This window comes from Argiope bruennichi, chromosome 6, assembly GCF_947563725.1.
Source record: "Argiope bruennichi chromosome 6, qqArgBrue1.1, whole genome shotgun sequence".
Lineage (NCBI taxonomy): Eukaryota > Metazoa > Arthropoda > Arachnida > Araneae > Araneidae > Argiope > Argiope bruennichi.
The window spans coordinates 50,389,240-50,409,851 of NC_079156.1; the positions used below are offsets into that span (position 1 = coordinate 50,389,240).

A 20,612-nucleotide genomic window follows, 5' to 3' on the forward strand; every position below is an offset into this window, starting at 1 on the left:
CGGACCCATTTTGATGTTTAATAACTCATAAAATAATAATGATAGATTTAAATTAATAACATAAATGGTTAAATAGACTCAAAAAGTTTCATGACCCTTGTCAATGAACTTCCACGTGTGCCCACTTCGTCGCACGGAGAATATCAAGTCGATAGTCAATTTCACGCCAGGTAGCGACAAGCATGTCGGCATCCACAGAGCCATTTGCGCACTTTATGGCGATTAACAATGCCAGAAACATGAAAGGATGCTTCATCGGAGAACATTATGCTCTTCAGAAAATCAGCAGCATCTTCTATCCTCCTTAGCATATCTGTTCCAAAGGCCATCCTCCTAGGTCTATCGTTCGGTTCCAAAACTTGAACAATTTGAACTTTGTATGCATGCAGTCTTAATTTTTTCTTAATAACCTTGTACACCGTCGAAATTGGCATATCCAATTCTGTTGCCGCTGATCTCACAGATATTCTAGGATTGCGTAAAAATGTCTCTCTGACACGCTCAACATCAAAATCACTTGTGCAAGGACGTCTGGAACGTTTCTTATCTTCGATACTTCCAATTTCTAGAAAATTCTTTTTCCACCGCAAGGTGCTGTTTTTGGATGGAGGATCTTTTTGGTAAATTCTTCTGAAATTTCTCTGTGCTTGCACTATCGATTTCATTTCTATGAACCACCATAAAATCTGTGCTTTCTCTTGTGGTGTATGCATTCTCCTTAATATCCGCTCGAATAAAACATCACATACAAAAGTACTACATAGAACAAACACATTAAAAGTAAACATAACATTGCAATAGTTGACAAAAACAAAAGAGAGAAAAATGCAATTAATAAGCAGACAATATTTAGAAAAGTACAGATATTTAGACTGGAAAATGAAATTATCTGAAATTAACCACACGCGCAGACGATATTTACAAAAGTAAAAATATTCAAACCTGAAAAGGAAAATATATGAGTTATTCCATCAATAAATGTCATAAGTGTGTTTATATCTTTATTATTTTATGAGTTATTAAACATCAAAATGGGTCCGGGACTTTATAAACACCCTGTATTATGCTGAAAAATTTACGAAGGAAAAATACGAAAACTTTCGATTTCATTTAAAGAAAAGTAAATAAGAAATTATGTCGATTAAAAGAAAAATCGCTCCAGATTTTATGTCCAATAGTATCTTTGGATTTCAATTCTTACAGACATGCACACATAATTTTTATTACTGCAAATTAGATTTCCATTCAGGCGTTCACAGAATAAATTTCGCAAAAGAAATTAACAATATCAGTTTTCTTAAAAATATATATAAATTATATTTAACATACATAAAAATGCGTGAGGTACTTTAAATTCCAACCGCAGATGAATTCAAGTTTTCAAAATTAAAAAACGCTTTTTGATAATTCGCCATAACGTTTTCAAAAAAAAAAAAAATCCACCTCGGATTTTTCCACGTTAAATCTTTTTTTATCAATTTATTTCGAAGCACTTTTACAACTCAACCTATCTTTGTCTTTACGCATGAAATATTATGAAAATAAATGTAATGAACTTTATTATGAGAACAGATTAGCAGAGTTTTTTTTTTCTTTCATCGTAGTTAATTGAAAAGCTTTTAACCGAGTTCAAAGAAAATTCTTTTTTCCATATTCCATTAGATTTTGTTAGATGTATAGAACTTTATAGAAATGCACATTAATATTAAAATAATCTCAAGAATATTTTTCGTAGAAAAATATAAATGAATTAAGATCCAATAACTTTTAATTATAGATTTTTTAATACGGACGATCAATTTTTATTGTCTCACGTAACTACTACTAAATTCATTGCAAAAATAAAAGGTTCAAAATTTGTTTTTAATGCAAATTTGTTCAAAATAATTTTCAAATGAGAAATTTCGCTTTAATTTTTATTAATACCTTTTAAATAATGAAATCATTTACAAAAATTAAAAACCACTGCCAGATTTTAAATGTTCTTCATAATGATATTAGTGAAATAAATAAAAATTTGTCCTTTCGTTGGAAATTGAGACAGGTCAGAATATTATCAAACTTTTTTTTTTTTTTACTATGCTGATGCATTTCATACAAGCTCATCGTTGTATCATTCTCCGTAATTCCACGTCTGCTAAAAGAAAAATTATTCTTGCGGAAATTGTTTGCGCTTTTTTTTAAAAAAAAAAAAGACATGCGATTAACAAAGGTTTTTCTCCTTTAATGGTCTTGCAAAAAATAATAATGGACACGAAAATCATTACCTTTACCATACTAACAAAAGAATAAAAAAAGGGGGGGACGTCAGCAGAACAAGAGCAAAAAAATAAAATCGAAAACGAGGAATGGGAATGAAATTTCCGCTACGACAGAACAGAAAATCATGTGCAGTAGCATTGGTCATCTGCCATTATTTGTTCTGATTCAATTCAAGAAACAACCTTTAAAAAGAAGAAAAGAAGAGAGAAAAAAAAAAGAATGTTCTGATCTTCAACTATCCCGGAAGTTGCCAGATTCAGTGGTCACGTATTATTATCCACAACGAAAAAAAAAATCGTTTGGTTCCGAACAGCAAAATTGTTTTCATGAGAATCTGATTTTTCAAACACGAATGAAAACGATTTCGCATCAAACTTGTTATTCTTTTGTAAAAACCGTCTTTGTTCGACTCAGAATTACAAAGAAACTTCCATTCAGCGCTCATTCGTTGTTTTTTTTATCAAAGGAATATTTATTTTGCATGGTTTTGGCAGTTACAGATTGAGATTACGATAAAATTCATTCAATTGACAAGCCGTGCAACGCAATTACACTCCTCTCATTTCAAACACAGGACTTCACTGATAACCATTTTTAGCGATAATCCTGTTTTACTTCTAAATTGCTTCTAATTAGCACTTGTAAATTTCTAGACTGAGTAGAGCGAAGAAACCAAGTATCGTAATGATTTTTTTTGATTGAAATTGTATTCTTAGAGAATTTATTTATTTGAAGACTACAACACCGATTATTCCAAGTTTATTTCTTCTCGCTATAAAATTTTTACTTTCTCGCTTACGTAGTATAAAGAAAGTATAGAAATAATCAATAAATTCAAATTCGATATTTCGACGAATCTCCAGGTTTTAAAACTCCCTGAATTCGAAAAACACATTTATGGAAAATGCCCGTCTGTCTGTGACAAAGGTGACTCAAAAACTCTTTGACCTAGACGGTAGCAATTTGGTATACTGTCTTTAGACCAAATTTGCAGATTTCTATCAAATTTTGAGTAAAATCTCTTCAGAGGAAGTCCGTCTGTCCGGCTGTTTCAATATATATACGGTCTATTTCACGATAATTACAAAACGAAGAGGACTAGATAGATAAAATTCAGTACATAGATTTAACAACTATAGTGTAGACACACCTATCAAATTTCGGGCCAAATCCAAGGAAGAGTTTACTGTCTGTCTGTACTTTCAGAAAACATGTACACGCGGTAACCCAAAACACAATGATTTAAATATATCAAATTTGGTATGGAATTTTGTTCTAACAAGTGCAGGTTTGTGTCAATATTTTACAATCGGTTGAGATAAACGCGTTGAAAACACAAATTCGATTTTTGGATGTTATTAACAAATGCCAGGAATTAATCGCCAAATAACTCGCCAAGGATGACGTCATAGATTCAGCAAAAATGCTGAATTCGTGCCAAAATTAATATTTCGTAACTATTATGTATGACAGTGCCATGTAAGGTAATCTCTGGCATTACAAGTTTAATGGAGAGTATGCGAGAAAGTTTGGAAAAACCACTCCCGATTGTTATAATATTTCAATCATATCTCTAACAACTCCTTCATACAAAATTTCTTTTTCGTAATTTTAATTGTTTAGGTTCGTTGTTGTTGTGACTTATGGCACTTTACAAGCTCGCTGACAGTTATCTGTCAGCAATTTAAGCCGAGTGAGCGTATCTTGTTTTTTCAGCAGCGCCAACTAGTGCCAAGAGTACGACTTAGCTACTTCATGCGTCACATTCGCTTGCACAACCCCTTTTTACAGGGGGGGGGGGCACATTCACAGACCTCACAGAAGAACAACCATGCCCGACCCGGGACGCCCAGATCACGGGGAAGATGTGCACCCCTGTGCCAGGACAGCCGGCGTTTAGGTTCGTTTTAGAATCAAATGATTCAAATTCATTTAATAACATTTGTAGGATTTATTTTTTATTTTAGATTTTTTTTATTTTAATAATAACAATAAATTTAAGTCCTAGCAAAAAGAAAACGGCATTGAAATAATTTCGGATTAACTTATAATGAAAGCTAATAATTACCTGCTTGTTGCCAATCTTGATAGTTAATTCCAATAGAAATAGAAAACAATTTAAATGTAATACTTGAGCCGGTTTCGCGGACATAATTTTTATGTACTAAAAAATTCAAATAAATGCATACATAATATCAAGTTTAATATAAAATTTGCTATGAATATTCACGTAAGATGTTCTTTTTATTAGTTTAATGTTTGGGAAATTTATTAAGTATTTTTTTTACTGTAATATTGGCGACTTTGAACTCATCTTTGATTGTTAACCAGTGCAATTTGGGGCTCGCATAACTTTTACTGTTTACACGAAAAAAGGGTAACAAAATTTTACCCCCTCCCTTTTTTTTTTTCATTTCACTGTTTTATGTCTTAAATTTTGTTTGTTTCAGTTTATTTTCTTATAATTTTTTCAAGTTTCTTTTTTACCCATATTACTTTTACATACCAACCAGCATAAATTGAGAATTCTGTATATTAACTCTACTCCGACTATACATAAGTAAAATATATAATCGGATCACTTCCTTGTTCGCGTCATGCATCTTAAATGCGTAGCATTAGTGCTATTTTGGGATCCACTGCGCATCTTTTAGGATGAAATGTATATAGCGCCAATGAAAAAGTAGCATAGAGGGCCATCTTATTCAATGAGCTAACAGGATCGTAACGCAGACACCATTCATCCAAGGCCATGTACATATTTACTATATTGATTTGATTATAATTTAGAGGCAAAAAGTTTATTTAATTATGATTTTAAATATAAAAATGCGCTGATTTCATTAAAATACAAAAGGATTTTTTAGCTAATATCTTTAGCAGTAAACGCTCAAATTCTTAGTTAAGATCTTGATGACAAAATTACTCTAACTAAAGGCGATCAAAATTGTTAAGATGATTCGGTGTAGGGCTCGGTAACATAAATTTAGAAATAAGATTTTAACACTATTTACCGCTCTCGAAGACCAAGGGAAAAAAACATTTTAATAGTTTGTCTTTAACACATCAGAATTGACGCGTGTGGCCAAGAATGTTTCCTAAAAGACATCAATTACCAAAAGACATCATGCGTTTTCCATTCAAATTAAAAGACGTCATATGACGTCTTTCGTCAATAACGCTTTAAGTGACATAAACAGTTACGCTTGTAACGTGAAGCAACAGAGTAATTTTGCACGCAAAAAAAATATGCGACTGTCTGCTTTCATGAGCATACAAAACAGAAAAAAATAATATAAATAATATGTATATACATATTTCAGTTTCGGATACTGATTAAAAGATAACCTCTAGTTTTCCACTGTTTTAACTGCTATAATATCACCGTAATAATCTGATTTATGTTTCGTTAACATTTTAAAAATAAGAAATTAACTTTTTGGAGCTCATTTTTTAAAATGAAAATCATCCTTTAAGAATTTGCAGTGCAATTTATTGTAGTTCAGTGGCGCATTAAGGCATTTTGTGAATCCAGACAGTGCACACTATGAGGCACGCTCTTTATTTGAGATTTATAGTTCAACAGATTTTTTAACTTCATCAACATGTTTTAATGATTTGATTCAGTTCGTGTTTTTGTTTTAGAAACTTGAAAAATACATGTTTCATTTATTTATTTTTAAAAAAATGAATGAAGTAATAAAGTAATGAAGTAAAAATAATTTTATTCAAATTTATTTATTTGAATAAAAATGACAAAAGTAATAAAATTTCTGAGATAATTTACATAAAGATTCCCTTATTCGTAAACAACAATAGCGTTTAATTATAAAGATTCTAAAAAAAATAATAGCGTTCAAAAAACACATTAAATATTATTTTATACGACCTTATAAATGCAAAATAACTTAGCTAATTAAATGAAAAATCATTATTTCAATAAATCATAAATAAGTAATTAATTTTAATTCAATTAATTTATTAAGTCTTAATTCACAGAATTTTTATTTTTATGAATTTATTTCTTTTGGAACAAGGCTAATAGCGTTTTTAATTGACGTGACTCGGCCCTCCCCGTTTAGACGAATCATTTTAGACATTAATCTGACATTGCTTATAGTTTTATAATTAAAATTTTATTTATTTGTTATAGGTAATTCTCTATGTAATATTGCAAAAAAATTATAAATAATGATATAACATATTAAATATAGCAAATATAAAAGAAAACTTTTTTGCCACAGAACAACTTTATTTAATGTAGTCAATTAATGCTGACGTGATAAATGCCAATCTAATTTCGGAATTCATTTGGTATTGTAGAAAGGTAAAGAAAGTGACGCCTCAGCACATAATAAGACAACAAGTATTTAAATCACACGCATAGTTACATTTGTCATATGATTTAATGTCACGTGAATTGATTGTATTTATTCCTATAATAATTGTTTAAAATTGGGCAATTATAGGGGAAGTATTTCAATTGCATTAAAATATTAAAAAGTATTTTTGTAAAACTTACTGACAGTACAAATGGTTTACGATAGCAAATTAATTCAATTTATAATAATGAATTTTTGAAAAACTTGAACTTAATTATTTTTAAGATAACCTAATTAAATTTAAATTGCTCAGACAAAAAAAAATTAAATTCTTTATATCATACTTTTATAGTATATTCAGAAATAATTTGCTTTTTTTTTTTTTTTTTTTTTTTTTGTAAATTTTGTAAAATGAGATCGTAAAAAAAAAAAAAAAAAAAAAAAAAAAAAATCTTTTATATTATTTTCAAGGGATTGTTTTTTTATCCATCCAAAACATATGTTGTAAAAAAAATGATTAAATAAGAACGATAATAAGTGATTTTTTTTTATTTTTACCGAAGAAGAAGAAATTGTTTGAAAGTAAAAACAACAAAAATAAACGGAGAAAAAAATTTCACAGAAATATAAAAACATGTCTTTACAGAATTAATCCTGTATCTGAAAATAATACAAACAAATAATTTTACATTTGTTTCTAAACTTCAACCACTTCTGTAAGAATGCACAAAATTTTTTTGACTCATTTCTTGTCAAATAATTCCAATACATCGATAAGAAATTCTCAGCATTCCATCATTTTTGTATTGACATCCTACAACAGATTTCACAGAAATTTTTCCACTCCAGTCGAGTGCACATTTTTAAACATCAGAAACTTAAGAAAATATTTAGATAATCTGTAGGTAAGTAAAACTCTTTCAAATACATCTCAGTTGAAGCGATCACATGTCCAATGACGCGTAAACAACGTCTCCTCTTTCGCATTTGCATATTACCCTTGACTGAACACGTGATCGAAACGTCTCTCGTCGTTCGAAAATGAGTTGAGTCGAGTTGAGTTGCAAAGTTAAAGTTTCGAGTAAAAAGTTGGAATAAACAATAAACAAAAGTGCAACATATTTTAGAACTTAATGAAGCGGGAAAAATTATGATGCAAGCGATTTTTAAAAAGTCTTGGAAGTTAGCAGAGAACCGCAAGCCATGAATTGCTCATTTAATAGCAAACGATTAGACCAGAAAATTGCGTGGGAAAGAAAAGAATAATACAAAGGTTAGTTGATGGAAGTATGATGGAAATGACAGATCAAATAAGAAAAGAGATCAGCTGTTTCAGTTAGGAACATCATTACGCGGGAAGTAGGTCGTATTTATTTTAAGGTGAGCTCTATTCTGAAGATACACTTATTACGAAATATATATCTTTGTTCTTAACGATTCTTTCAAGAAATATATATATATATATATATATCACAAAAGAAAAGACAAACGATGCAGTAGATTATAATAAATGTCTTTAAGAATGATCAAACCGAAACAAAACATTTGGATTGGTATCGAATTACATTTGACAAAAGAAACTTTCATGTAATTAATAAAAATAAAATAAATGCTGCATTATAATAAAGAACAGATCGATTTGAAGAAAATAAACAGTTATATTAATAGTACTCAATGAATTAAACACGAAAATAAAATTTAATCAGAATTCAGAACTACGCCATAGTGTAAAGAACATATGATTAAAGTGGAAGAAAGAATAACAAGAATATTTAAAACAGCAGATTCATACCAGAACATATCAAGAATCATCAAATTCTGAAGGCGAAATTCTTTGCAATACTTTCTTTCTTTCTTCGCCCGTATTGCATGTGCGAGAAAGTAAACAACATAAATAAGATTTCTCTCGGGATTATGACTTTCTTCACTTTCTTCGTGTTGTTGACATAAGTTTCTCGTTCATAGAAAAGATGAACCCGTGCTTAATATAGAAAACAAATTAAAATTTTTAAATAATTCAGATCCAAAATTATATTCGCTATAACTAACGACTATTAACAATAATTGTTTTATTTGGTAATAATTTGAAATAAAGTTTTTTAGTTGAGAAGAAAAAAAATATTTGTTAAATGAAGTGATTTTTTTTTAATGTAACAAACAATTATGTTGCAGAAATTTTTTTTTCAGAATGTATCCATTTATCATATCGTAATTTCAAAATACCAGAGACATAACTGCATGGTTCCTGTTTTGACAATCATATCAATATTCTTCAAAAAAATTACCTTTATAGCATTAATATTTGCGGAGATGCAACAACACTTTTTTAAAAAAAATCTACGAATAAGAAAAACAAATATATAAGTTAAAAGAATTATAATGCTTCTTAAGAAAAGAATACTTAAAAAAATATTTAAAATTCAAGAAGGTTCCTTTCTACCCAATTAGGAGACCACTTATCCTCCTCAAAAATGACAAATGTAGGTCACTTTCCCCCAGAAGTACTCAGATATGCCTCTAACTCGTAAAAGATGCAACAATAGAGATATATGTTGTTTTTTTTCCAGCAGAAAATTTTTATTTTGTTGAAATCGTTTGCTATTATAGAATATCTATGTTATTCATCGGATTTCATACAAGTACAGTTTTAACCAGAAGGATTGGTCTCCTCAAACTTTCTCGCATACATTCTAATAAACATGTTTTTCGACAGAACGCCTTGTATAACATTGGTATACAACAGTTAAAAAAATACTAGGTTTTGGCGTGAGTTGAGCAAGTTTATTGAATTTATCGTGTCATCCTTTCCGAATTTTTTAACGATAAATCCTTGGTTAATAGTACTCGAAAATTGGATTTGTGTTTTAGAAGAGTTTTTCCCAACCAATTGAAATAGATATTCGATACGAAACTGCATTTGTCATAAAATTTCATATCAAATTCCATATATTTAAAACAATGCATTTTTGAGTTATGTTTACATGTTTCTAAAAAAAAGAGTGGCAGACGTTCAACATCTTGTTAGATTTGGCTCAAAATTTGTTATGTGCTTACGATGTACATGTTAAATACATGTACCGAATTTTATCAGTCTAGCTCTCTTCGTTTTGTAATTTTCGCGTTCATTGATATTCGAGCAGACGGACAGACAAAATTTCTTCGAACAGATTTTCCACAAAATTTGATATATATCTGCAAATTTGGTATAACAGTCGCATACTAAATATTATACGTTTAGCTCAAAGTATTTTTGAGTCATCTTTGTCATAGACAAAGTCCGCCTATTGTCATAGACAGACAGGCAGACATTTTTCAAAAATATGTTTTTGAATTCAGGAAGATTCGTCAAAAACCCGAGTTCGAATATTTTGACGATTACTATACTTTCTCTACATTACGCATGCGTATAAGAAAAAAAAATCTGTTTCAGCTATTTATATTGATAGATACAAAATTTAAAGAATTCTATTTTAGCGAAAGGTAGTATTAGAAACTTTTCTGCTAAAAAGTAATATTACGATATAAAAACTAACAACACGATAGTTTATATGTATCCTAAAAGTTTTCACTAAATAAAGAGTTTTTACCAAAAAAAAGTAGGAGCAATTTTGATATGAAACTACCATTACTGCTCGGATAACATCGCAACATTTACTTTTTTAAAACCAATTTGTGGCTCGTGAAAATAATAAAACTTCATAAAACTGAAGTTTATATAAATAGCTTCACCCTTCTTTTAAAACCCATATTTTTCTGAAATTCCATGAATGATTTATAAATAACCATGTATTAAAATCAAACTTTTTATTATTATGCCCGGCTCCTATGTTTGCAATAAAAGAAGGATATATTTCCAGGAATCTTAAAAAACAAATTCCATGCACAACAGTTCCCTAGAATTAAATTTCAGACTATCTTCCAGGAACGTAATTTTTATTTTCGCATATCTCGAAGAAGGCGCTTATGAGTTTCGAATCCGTCTTTTTCAACGCTTGGCCGACGCCGCGAACGCAGCGAACCGTTGCCAGGCAATCTTCTCTCTGTCAGAACAGTTCTTCCAAGAATATGTACCCAGATTACACATGTTCTGATACGGCATTCGTTTTCTAAGCGAGTTCCACCGGCTGGCATCAAGGATCAAGGTGAAATGTGGAGGGAAATTGAAAGTTTGGAAGTGAGAGATGTGGTGCGGACTGGAAGCCAATTCTGCTTAAATGGAAGGCAGGTAAAATTCATGGCTAGACTCAGTAATTTCTTGTTAATGGCAACGGATGCAGCGGCTCAGACAGGGACGGATTTAGACTTTTTGCGGCTATTACGAGGCAGCTCAGTTTCTAAAAGGGCAATTTAGAACTTTAACTTTCTATTTTTAACTCAATGGTTTGTTTTAGTTCAATTATTTTTTTCAATAATTATCTAATATATAAAAAAGAATTTTTGTTTGTTCGTATTTTATGCGCTGCCGTACCGTTCATCTTAGGCGATAAAACTTTGTCAACTCATTGCTGACATTTGCGCAAAGGTTATAGGCATGACATAATTATTATAACTAATACATAAAAATGATTTTTTGTTTATTCGTATTTTATGCGCTGCGTACAGCTCATCCGATGGCGATAAAACTTTGCCAACTTATTGCTTTGAACCTAGAAAATCCATGTTTTTTCACGTGGCCAGTTGTATGTTGAATTCACACGAGTCGGAAAGCCTAGAAATTTGTTTTTGCTGAAAACGGAAAACATAAAAATACAGGGTGTTCATTAATTATTGTCGGGGTTTCCGTACCTTATAACTTTCGAATAAAAAATATTACGCAAAAACCGATTACGTATTCGTAAATTACAACTCAAAGAATTTTATTAATGATATTAAAGAGTAAAGCTTGCACAATTTGCATTTTGTAGGCATTCAGTTGAAGGCGATTATGTATTCGTAAAGTACAACTCAAAGAATTATGTATTCGTAAAGTACAACTCAAAGAATTATGTATTCGTAAAGTACAACTCAAAGAATTATGTATTCGTAAAGTACAACTCAAAGAATTATGTATTCGAAAAGTACAACTCAAAGAATTATGTATTCGTAAAGTACAACTCAAAGAATCGCCTTCAGCTGAATACCTACAAAGTGCAAATTGTGCAAGCTTTACTCTTTAATATCATTAATAAAATTCTTTGAGTTGTAATTTACGAATACGTAATCGGTTTTTGCGTAATATTTTTTATTCGAAAGTTATGAGGTGAAGAAACCCCGACAATAATTAATGAACACCCTGTATTGTCTACCCTGAAGTGTACTTGAAATAAAAAAAATAGAATAGTCAAGAAGATAGAATAAATATCATTTATACTTCTCCATTATGTATCATTCATTTTCAGTGAATGTATTCATTGTCGACAAGAAAATAAATATTCTTTCCATCATTCCTAATTAAATAAGATAAGAATTCAAATATCGAACGATATTTCCAAAATTATTTCTTCTGCGGTAGCAATACGTCCAGTACCAGTTGGTATAAAATAAAATTTATGAAAAATTAAACATAATTATTAGTTTATGATTTCCTTATCAATAAAAGTATTTAAATATTAAGATAAATAATAATTTATCATATTAATAATACATGTACTTATAATAATAAACATAATTTTTCATAATGATAATAAACTTCAAACAAATATAATGTTAAAAAATTATTATTTTAAAGAATATGTCAAGTGAAATATAATATAAACCGTTAAACAAATAATTAATATTCTACTTTATCATAAATAAGTAATTAATAATATCTTAATTTATTTAATAACATCATGTACACAGACATTTTAGTTCTTATATTTTATAATTCATACTTTTCTACAAATTCATTTATTTGGAATAGAATAATAAAAATTTTTAATCAACGGCGCTTCTTAGTGCAGTGGCCTTAATTTAGATGCTTATCTGCCCCAATGGACTCAGAAAAATAGCTTTAAAAATTTTTTTAAATCAAATATGGATGTACATTTTGGGTTTTTTTATTCATTAAATAAAATCAGTTTTTCTTAAATGACCTTTTTTTTTTTCTTAGTATATATATTTAATGTACCCAAAAAATGTATTGCACAATGCATCTCAGAACTCTATTTTTTATTTAGTAAACAATTATAGAATAAATAGAACGAAGACTGCCCTTCAACCTTTGGACTAAAACATAAAATCATACACTTCCCAAAAATGCAAGGATTTGTAAACATTACAATATTAGGTCAAAGATAACATCTTTACATTGTAAATAATATATAACTGTGGTTTATTTTTCTGACACGGCTAAAATTATACGGGGGATTTCAATTTTCATTATACTACTTTCATCCAATTCTCACTCCTTCGTTCTGTTTTACAAAATAGTCTGCAATTATTCGGCTAACCTTCCAACACCTGACCCGATTGCACTGATTCTCACGTACCTTTTCACACTTGTTGATGGTCAAAGTTAATTTAATTCTCCATAGCATACAGAAAATTAAATTCAAAGCTCGAAATCTGAACTTAATTTAAACGGTGAGAGAGTTCTGAAAACCAGATCAATGACTTTGCAAAGAAATATATCGTTTGCATCAATATTAACATCACTCGTATATATGTAAAACATTGTATGAAATTATCTATTAAAACACTAAAAATTGAAAAACAAAGCAATTTAATTGAAATATTAATAATATTTTAATCAAATTGCTTAAATCGAACCCCTGCTAGCTTTCGCTCGCCAATCCTGATGCTGTCCGATAGAGTACGCGAGGTTCATCAGCTCTAGTTAGCAATTTTTTAAACTCCACTGACTATTCGTTCAATGCTGGAAGCATAATCTTTCTATGATTCTATCGGTAAATGTATTCTAGAACATACATTTACCGATCGGTCTACTTTTGATTCAAAATTCAAAAACTTAAAATGAGAACATTCTTTGTATCTTCAATATCTAAATTTTTATCAGATTGCCTGAATCTAACCCCTGCTGGCTTTCGCTCGCCAATCCTGATGCTGTCCGATAGAGTACGCGAGGTTCATCAGCTCTAGTTAGTAATTTTTTAAACTCCACTGGCTATTCGTTCAATGCTGGAAGCATAATCTTTCTATGATTCTATCGGTAAATACATTTACCGATCGGTCTACTTTTGATTCAAAATTCAAAAACTTAAAATGAAAACATTCTTTGTTTATATTTTCAATATCTAAATATTGAAATCAATTATTCACATTTTTTCGCCAACTTAGCAGCTTCACGATCAGTATTTTCTATTTGCCAGATTCTCGCTCGGTCTTTCTTTGCATTTTTTCTTCATCTGATATATCACTGGACGCCTCATTATTGTTTTGTAAAAAAATCTTTAATATTTGTATTGCTTAGATATTCAGATTATTTCTAGAAGAGAGACGAAAAATTTCCGATACTCGAAAAAAGTAAACAAACCTAAAAGTTATTCTATAGTATTGCCACAAATGGTGTGTCTAAAAGTAGAATTAACAAATAATATTGTTTTAAACTCATTTGGTATTAAATAAATCTCTACTTTCCCTTTTTTTAATCACCATTTTTCCGTTAAGTGCAATATGAATACTTACTACGACGTAATAATAATTTTCATTAAATATTTCAAACAATACAGGTAAAACAAATCTCAAATATCATGGATCAAGTGATTCGCTATCTACCAATCATAAAGCGAATAAAAGGTAATCTTTACATAATTTTTATAAAATAGATAAATTATTTAATAAACAGTTTTAATTGTGATTACTATAAATCACTAATATAACGTGGGCCTAGTGGGGGTTTAATAGGCAAAGTACTGACTTGTAAGGCCGAACTAAACCTTGAAAGAGGCCTTTAAGTAATGCAAGCCTAGGGGTCCCTTTTTCTTGCACACTTTCACACCTAAACATTTTGTTATCGACTTTAGTTTAATTTTTATATAAGTTGTTTTAAGTAGACACAACTTCGACAAATTGAAATAGACAAAACGACGCTTGGCTGCAAATAAGTTTTTAGGAAAAGTTGTTTTGATATATTGTGCATAAAAATGAGCCGATGAAATTTAAAAATAATTTTAAGCAAAATAGTAAAAAAAAAAATAACAAAACATTTATTATCATAATTTAAATAATATTTAATGATAGGGTCAAATATTTTTAAAACAATATTATAAAACTCCATGTATCGTTTTAAAATTATAAAATAACAAATTTTAATGGCAATCAATTAGGAATTTTTCTAGAATAATTTTCTAAAATTACTTGCTTTTAATTTAAATGAGTTCGATCACATGCCCTTTATAGTTGAATGAAAGTACAACATTAAGTAACTTTTAAAATATCGCGGAAATTTTGGGGTCCAAAGACAATTGCCTATTTAATAATCCTGCCTACCTATACGCACATACTCAGTATGTATCCAATAGACCCCTTCGTAATTCAGCCTAATCAAATATTCTAGACCTTTGAAATACTGAATAGTGGGAAAATGAATTAGGCAACGATCTTTTCCTTTTATGCGCATAAGTAGTAAATTAGTTTAGTTTAGTTATATTTACGTCCCGTTTTAAAGCAACACTAGGCTATTTGAGAACGGACCTCGTAATTTTGAACCGCGGTTAGATGACGAGGACGACATCTGAGCTGGCACCCCTCTTTCTACACCACAATAGCGGGAGGACGTTTGGCCCCGACGGAATTAACGTGCACCGGACCCACTGGCACGATGGTTTTTCGGTGGCATCGAGTCACGAACCACTCTCCAGTTCCGAAGCCGAGACCTTATCACCAGGCCACCGCGGTTCCGAGTAGTAAACTAGGAGAAATTTTCAAGTAAAATAAAAGGCTGAAGACGTGGTGTTGAGGATCACGTGGTCTCCTATTACTGCCAGGGATTGCCAATGTTTAAATAGGATTCTAATTAAATATCAGTTAGCAGCGAAGTTAAAAGCGCTCTCGAAAATAAATCGTTATAGGTGATCAGTTTTTTTTAAATCACGTTTTTAAGTATTAGAACCACATAGAAAGCAAATTCTATGTTAATATGCACAACAATAATACAATAAGTTCCATATAATCCAATAACGAAAGAGATGGATTCCAGTATTTTTGAGAAGCAAATGAAATAGACACTATTTGGGAAATTTCTTATCATTAAGTGATGATCTTTACGGAAAATGACAATCCAGAAAAAGAACTAAAACTAAACTGGGAGAATACCGAAATGTAATGGAAAAACCGTAATAAATATACAATTTTTTCATTAATCCTATAAACTGTTTGTCTGGAATAAAATTCCAAAATATCATCGGAAAACAATAAAAATTACCCAAAATTAGCCGCATTTTCAGTTGACGCAAGTTGCTTGCAAATAAAATATCCTACGCATTGATGACTTAATTATCGAAAGTCACATTTTACCTACATCAATAGAACCAAAAACACTTTTTTTCCATTGATGTCATCTATTGTTAAATAGCAGGAAATTTGTAAAAATTATATATTATGACTTCTGAACATGTTTTATTTATGAAGACCCCTTGATGATGGGGGTGGGGTGGGGGCAGAGAACATTTAAGAAAACGCACGTTATTACTTTCAAAACATGAGCCTGAAAAAACTCAGATATTAGGCACTTAAACCACAGTTTATATATAGATATAAATACTGCTCCAACACTTTTTTGAAATTTATTAGTTTTAAATAATTTTGAAAAGATGATAAATTAAAAATTAAAAAAATGTTCTATATTGTGAATATTATGCCCCTGATGATATTTGACATAGGCGGTAAAAGCACTCCGCTCGTATCCTGAAACCTTAGGATGTCCTCAAAATCGAATTACATCATTTGATAGAGATAGGCTTCAAAAGACAATTTGGGACATGAGATCTAAAGGTGTCAAAATCCACCACTATCTAGTGCACTATTTTCAATAAATCATGTTTAGTTTTAAAGTTTTCCCAGTATGTTTAATTTATTACATTCGCTACTTATGTCAATTTATTGTGAAAAATAGATATATCGTCTTTATAAAACAGGTTCACATTTATTTTACGCCAAAAATGCACGAGACACCCTTAAAAAATACTATTGGTGGAAAAATACTATTGGCTACACCGTATGGCTGTTGAGCCATTAGGTGTAGATTAGATAAAACAGAATCCCACAGCACAAATGCTTTAAGCTAGTTTAGATGAAAATTACATCCATTAGTTCATTTAAAGTCACTAAAAAATACTATTGCTGGAATTGGACGTTGAGCCCTAAGGTGTAGATTACATAAAACAGAATCCCACAGCACCAATGCTTGAAGCTAGTTTAAATGAAAATCACATCCATTAGTTAATTTAAAGTCACCAAAAAATATTATTGGCCGTTGAGCCATACGGTGTAGATTAGATAAAACAGAATCCCACAGCACCAATGCTTTAAGCTAGTTTAGATGAAAATTACATCCATTAATTAAATTAAAGTCACTAAAAAATACTACTGATGAAATTGCCAGTGGGGCCATACGGTGTAGATTAGATAAAACAGAATCCCACAGCACCAATGCTTTAAGCTAGTTTAGATAAAAATTACATCCATTAGTAAATTTAAAGTCACTAAAAAATACTATTGGTGGAATTGGCCGTGGGGCCAAACGGTGTAGATTAGATAAAACAGAATCCCACAGCACCAATGCTTTAAGCTAGTTTAGATGAAAATTACATCCATTAATTAAATTAACGTCACTATGATAATGGATAGTGGGGGCTACTGTCAAATTGGAATAGTAAGTCGGAAAGCGGGGCTGTCCAAATTTGTTTGAACACCTAGTCACCATAGCATTAACATAATGCTATTTAATAATAAAAGAATTTCTTTATGAAACTGTAGTTATTCATCAAAAGTCTATGTGCTATATTCTTTGTTCTGAACAAATCTGATCAAAGAAATCTTCAAAAATTGGTTTTTTAAAATAAAGTGAAATGAAGCTTTAAAAAAAGTTTTACGCACTGAAGAAAAACCCGGCAATTCGTGTAATTTGATTCAAAGTTAGAAAAAAACCCGGAATTTTTTTAAGTTTTAATATAAAAACAACTATAAAATATATCAACTAATATGGAACATCATGTCGCATTAAATAAATAAATAATAAGTAAATATCAATTTTGAGAAAAAAACGATATTAGAATCACTTACTTTCTTTCATCTGGTTTAAACAGAAAAATATAACTAGTTAAAATAAGAACTTTTAACATCCATCCCTATTTCCTCTCTTAATAGTACCACTGTAACTCAGAAACAACTGAAAAATGATAAACCTCACCACAAAATTTTCGAACCATGAAGAGAAGAAAAAAAAAGCTAGCTTGCTTCTCATCAGTGAAACACCGACAGCTCATCGCCCATAAACATTCAACATGCGTTTCCGCAAGTCTGGTTTTCTGAGAATACAAAAGAATCGCAGCTTTCACGAAAAATTGAAACATGTTTCGCAAAGCAAACCTGAATAAAGCGTTTTCACAGAAAGAAGCATAATTTTTAAAAAAATATCACAATCACTGGCACTTCCCCTTTTCTTTTCTATTTAGTCTCTTAGGTTTGGTTGTTGAATGCAGTCATCTGACCGATTTTAGTCTGATGGATGGCTAAATAATGTATGTTTGGAAGATATATGAATATAGTTATAATGGAGTATTTGTAGGATAAATTTTCCCTTTTCGAAACTGCGATATTTTAATATTTTTTCCGAATTAGATTATGCACCTAAAAGATTTTTGGTAATCAAAGTAGGATATCGAGGAATTTCATCATTTATGTTGATGGTAATAGTTAGTGACATTAATTAGCAATTACAGAACGTGAAGTCCATTTAAGAACTCATCGGGTATTTCGTCTAGCCTTGCCAGCTCAAATCAAACAAAATTAGTCTATTAACCAGTTCCATCGGGAATGCCTTCCGACATGGGGATGAGGAGCGTCCAATATGTTAGATGGTTCTAGTTTCCCAGATGGATACAATAATGGTGTGGAGTCGAGTTATGCTCACTTCAATAACGGGTTATATCTCTGTAGAAGGAATGGATGCATTGCTCACTTAATTTTCGTTGCGATTTAGCAATTCAGAATATATCGAACTCTAAGACAATGAATGTGTGTGTGTGTGTGTGTGTGTGTGTGTGTGTGTGTGTGTGTGTGTGTGTGTGTGTGTGTGTGTGTGTGTGTGTGTGTGTGTGTGTTGATTTAAGAACAGCAGCCGTGATGTTCATAAACGATTTTTAATATTCAGAATTCCTGAATTCCCAGGATACAGTCCAACTGTCGTGATTTCTTTATCCAAGACATGACGAGAACAGAGCAGCGTATCGATTAGAAAAACGGAGAGAAAGAAACAGCGACCGTGAGAAAATATTCTGAGTTCACATAATTTTAAGAAAAGAATTTGTTGACACAGCATTTTGATTCCGTAGTAAAAATAATAGCATGTGCAACTCAGATGTTAAAGTTGCAGTGAAAGCGCAAGAGATCGAATAATTATGAAATTACTTTTAGAGCAATATATATGCAATATTCGGAAATTTTCCAGATAAGAATAATTGCAAAAAAAAAAAAAAAAAAAAAAACGATTGCTTTCAGATAGGTGATTTTTGTTTGAAGTATAAGAATAATGTTCTTTTTGTTTGAAGTATAAGAATAATGTCCTTTTTGTTTGAAGTGTAAGATTGAAATTTTTGTTGTAGTGGAAGAAATATTTAGGGGTTTATATAACGACAAAAGTCTCTATACGGTTTTTAATGAAAAACTAGAAACGTTTCTAACAAACCTAAAGGCAGGATTCACTCTGGTAGCTCAGGTAGGAGAATGCCGTTAATTTCACAGAAACTTCAAGAAGTAACGGGCTTCCAACTATTGAGAAATTATAATTGTCTTTAGAAGGTTTCGTTTAGTTTAGTTTAGTTATATTATCGTCCCGTTTGAAGCAACACTAGGGCTATTTTGGGATGGACCTCGTCATTTTGAACCGCGGTCAGATGACGAGGACGACACCTGAGCTGGCATCCCCCCCTCTCCACTCCACACCACACCACACTACACCAGCGGTAGGACGTTTGGTCAGGACGGATTTAACGTGCAATAGACCCCCTTACACGACGGTTCTTCGGTGGAATCGGGTCTCGAACCTGAAACCCTCCGGTTCCAAAACCGAGACTTTACCACCAGGCCACCGCGGCCTCTGTCTTTAGAAGACATGGGACTAACAAGTAAATGCCTGATTTGATCATTTTTAATTCAAGATCATCTGCGGCAGCTGAAATCAACCAAAAAATATACTTGCAGCACTTGGTGAAATTGAGGAAATTTAAAAAAATATATTTATGAGAGGTTTGATCTCTTGTTGCCTCAAATGTGTGACATCAGTAAATTTTCAGGAAACATAATAAATAACAAGGTTGCAATAGAGCTACAAAAATTAAGAGGCAACATGCAAGACATAGTGATATGAAAAAGAAATATTATAAGTAGCTGTAGATTTTCTCACATAAAATCTTATTTTTTTTTCCAACTGGCTTTTTTAGGATAAATTGCTTCACTTGGGTTTATTTTACCTAATTCGTTCATTTATTTAATTTTTTAACTTCCTCGTATTAAAAGCATCTTCGTTTCATTAAGGAAAAAAAAACTGAAAATGTTTTAGACAGTATTTCCGACATCAATTCACGTTATGAAATGTACATATTTTCACATTTATATACCATCATAAAACGTAACACATTAAAAGATAGAAAGAAAGGAACGTGTATTTCTTGAATATGTTGAAAATTATTCATGAGAAAATATCAAAATAAATTTTTCTATGACTCATTTTCACCTGAGAATAAAAAGTGAATTATTCTCAGATAACAGGTTAAAAATTTATTAAGTTTCTATGGAAGAAATTTAAATCCATATCAATTTAATTTCTTTAAAAATGGGGACAAACCTTAGATAAAAAGGCACTTTCAATAAGAGCGTTCGTTGTAAGTG

At 30.7% G+C, this 20,612-nt stretch overlaps 1 protein-coding gene across 3 annotated transcripts in view; it reads right to left on the reverse strand.

The window, feature by feature from the left end:
- Nucleotides 1–20,612, reverse strand: part of LOC129973022 (uncharacterized) — a 202,414-nt gene that overhangs the window by 96,570 nt on the left and 85,232 nt on the right. Inside the window, exon 1 of one of the 3 annotated variants that reach the window (XM_056087368.1) lies at nucleotides 17,787–17,928. The exons of the other annotated variants lie outside the window; for them this stretch is intronic. The gene's annotated coding sequence lies outside the window, so the exon portion shown is untranslated. Of the gene's footprint in view, nucleotides 1–17,786; nucleotides 17,929–20,612 lie in introns of those variants that run through there. 3 annotated transcript variants of the gene reach the window in all.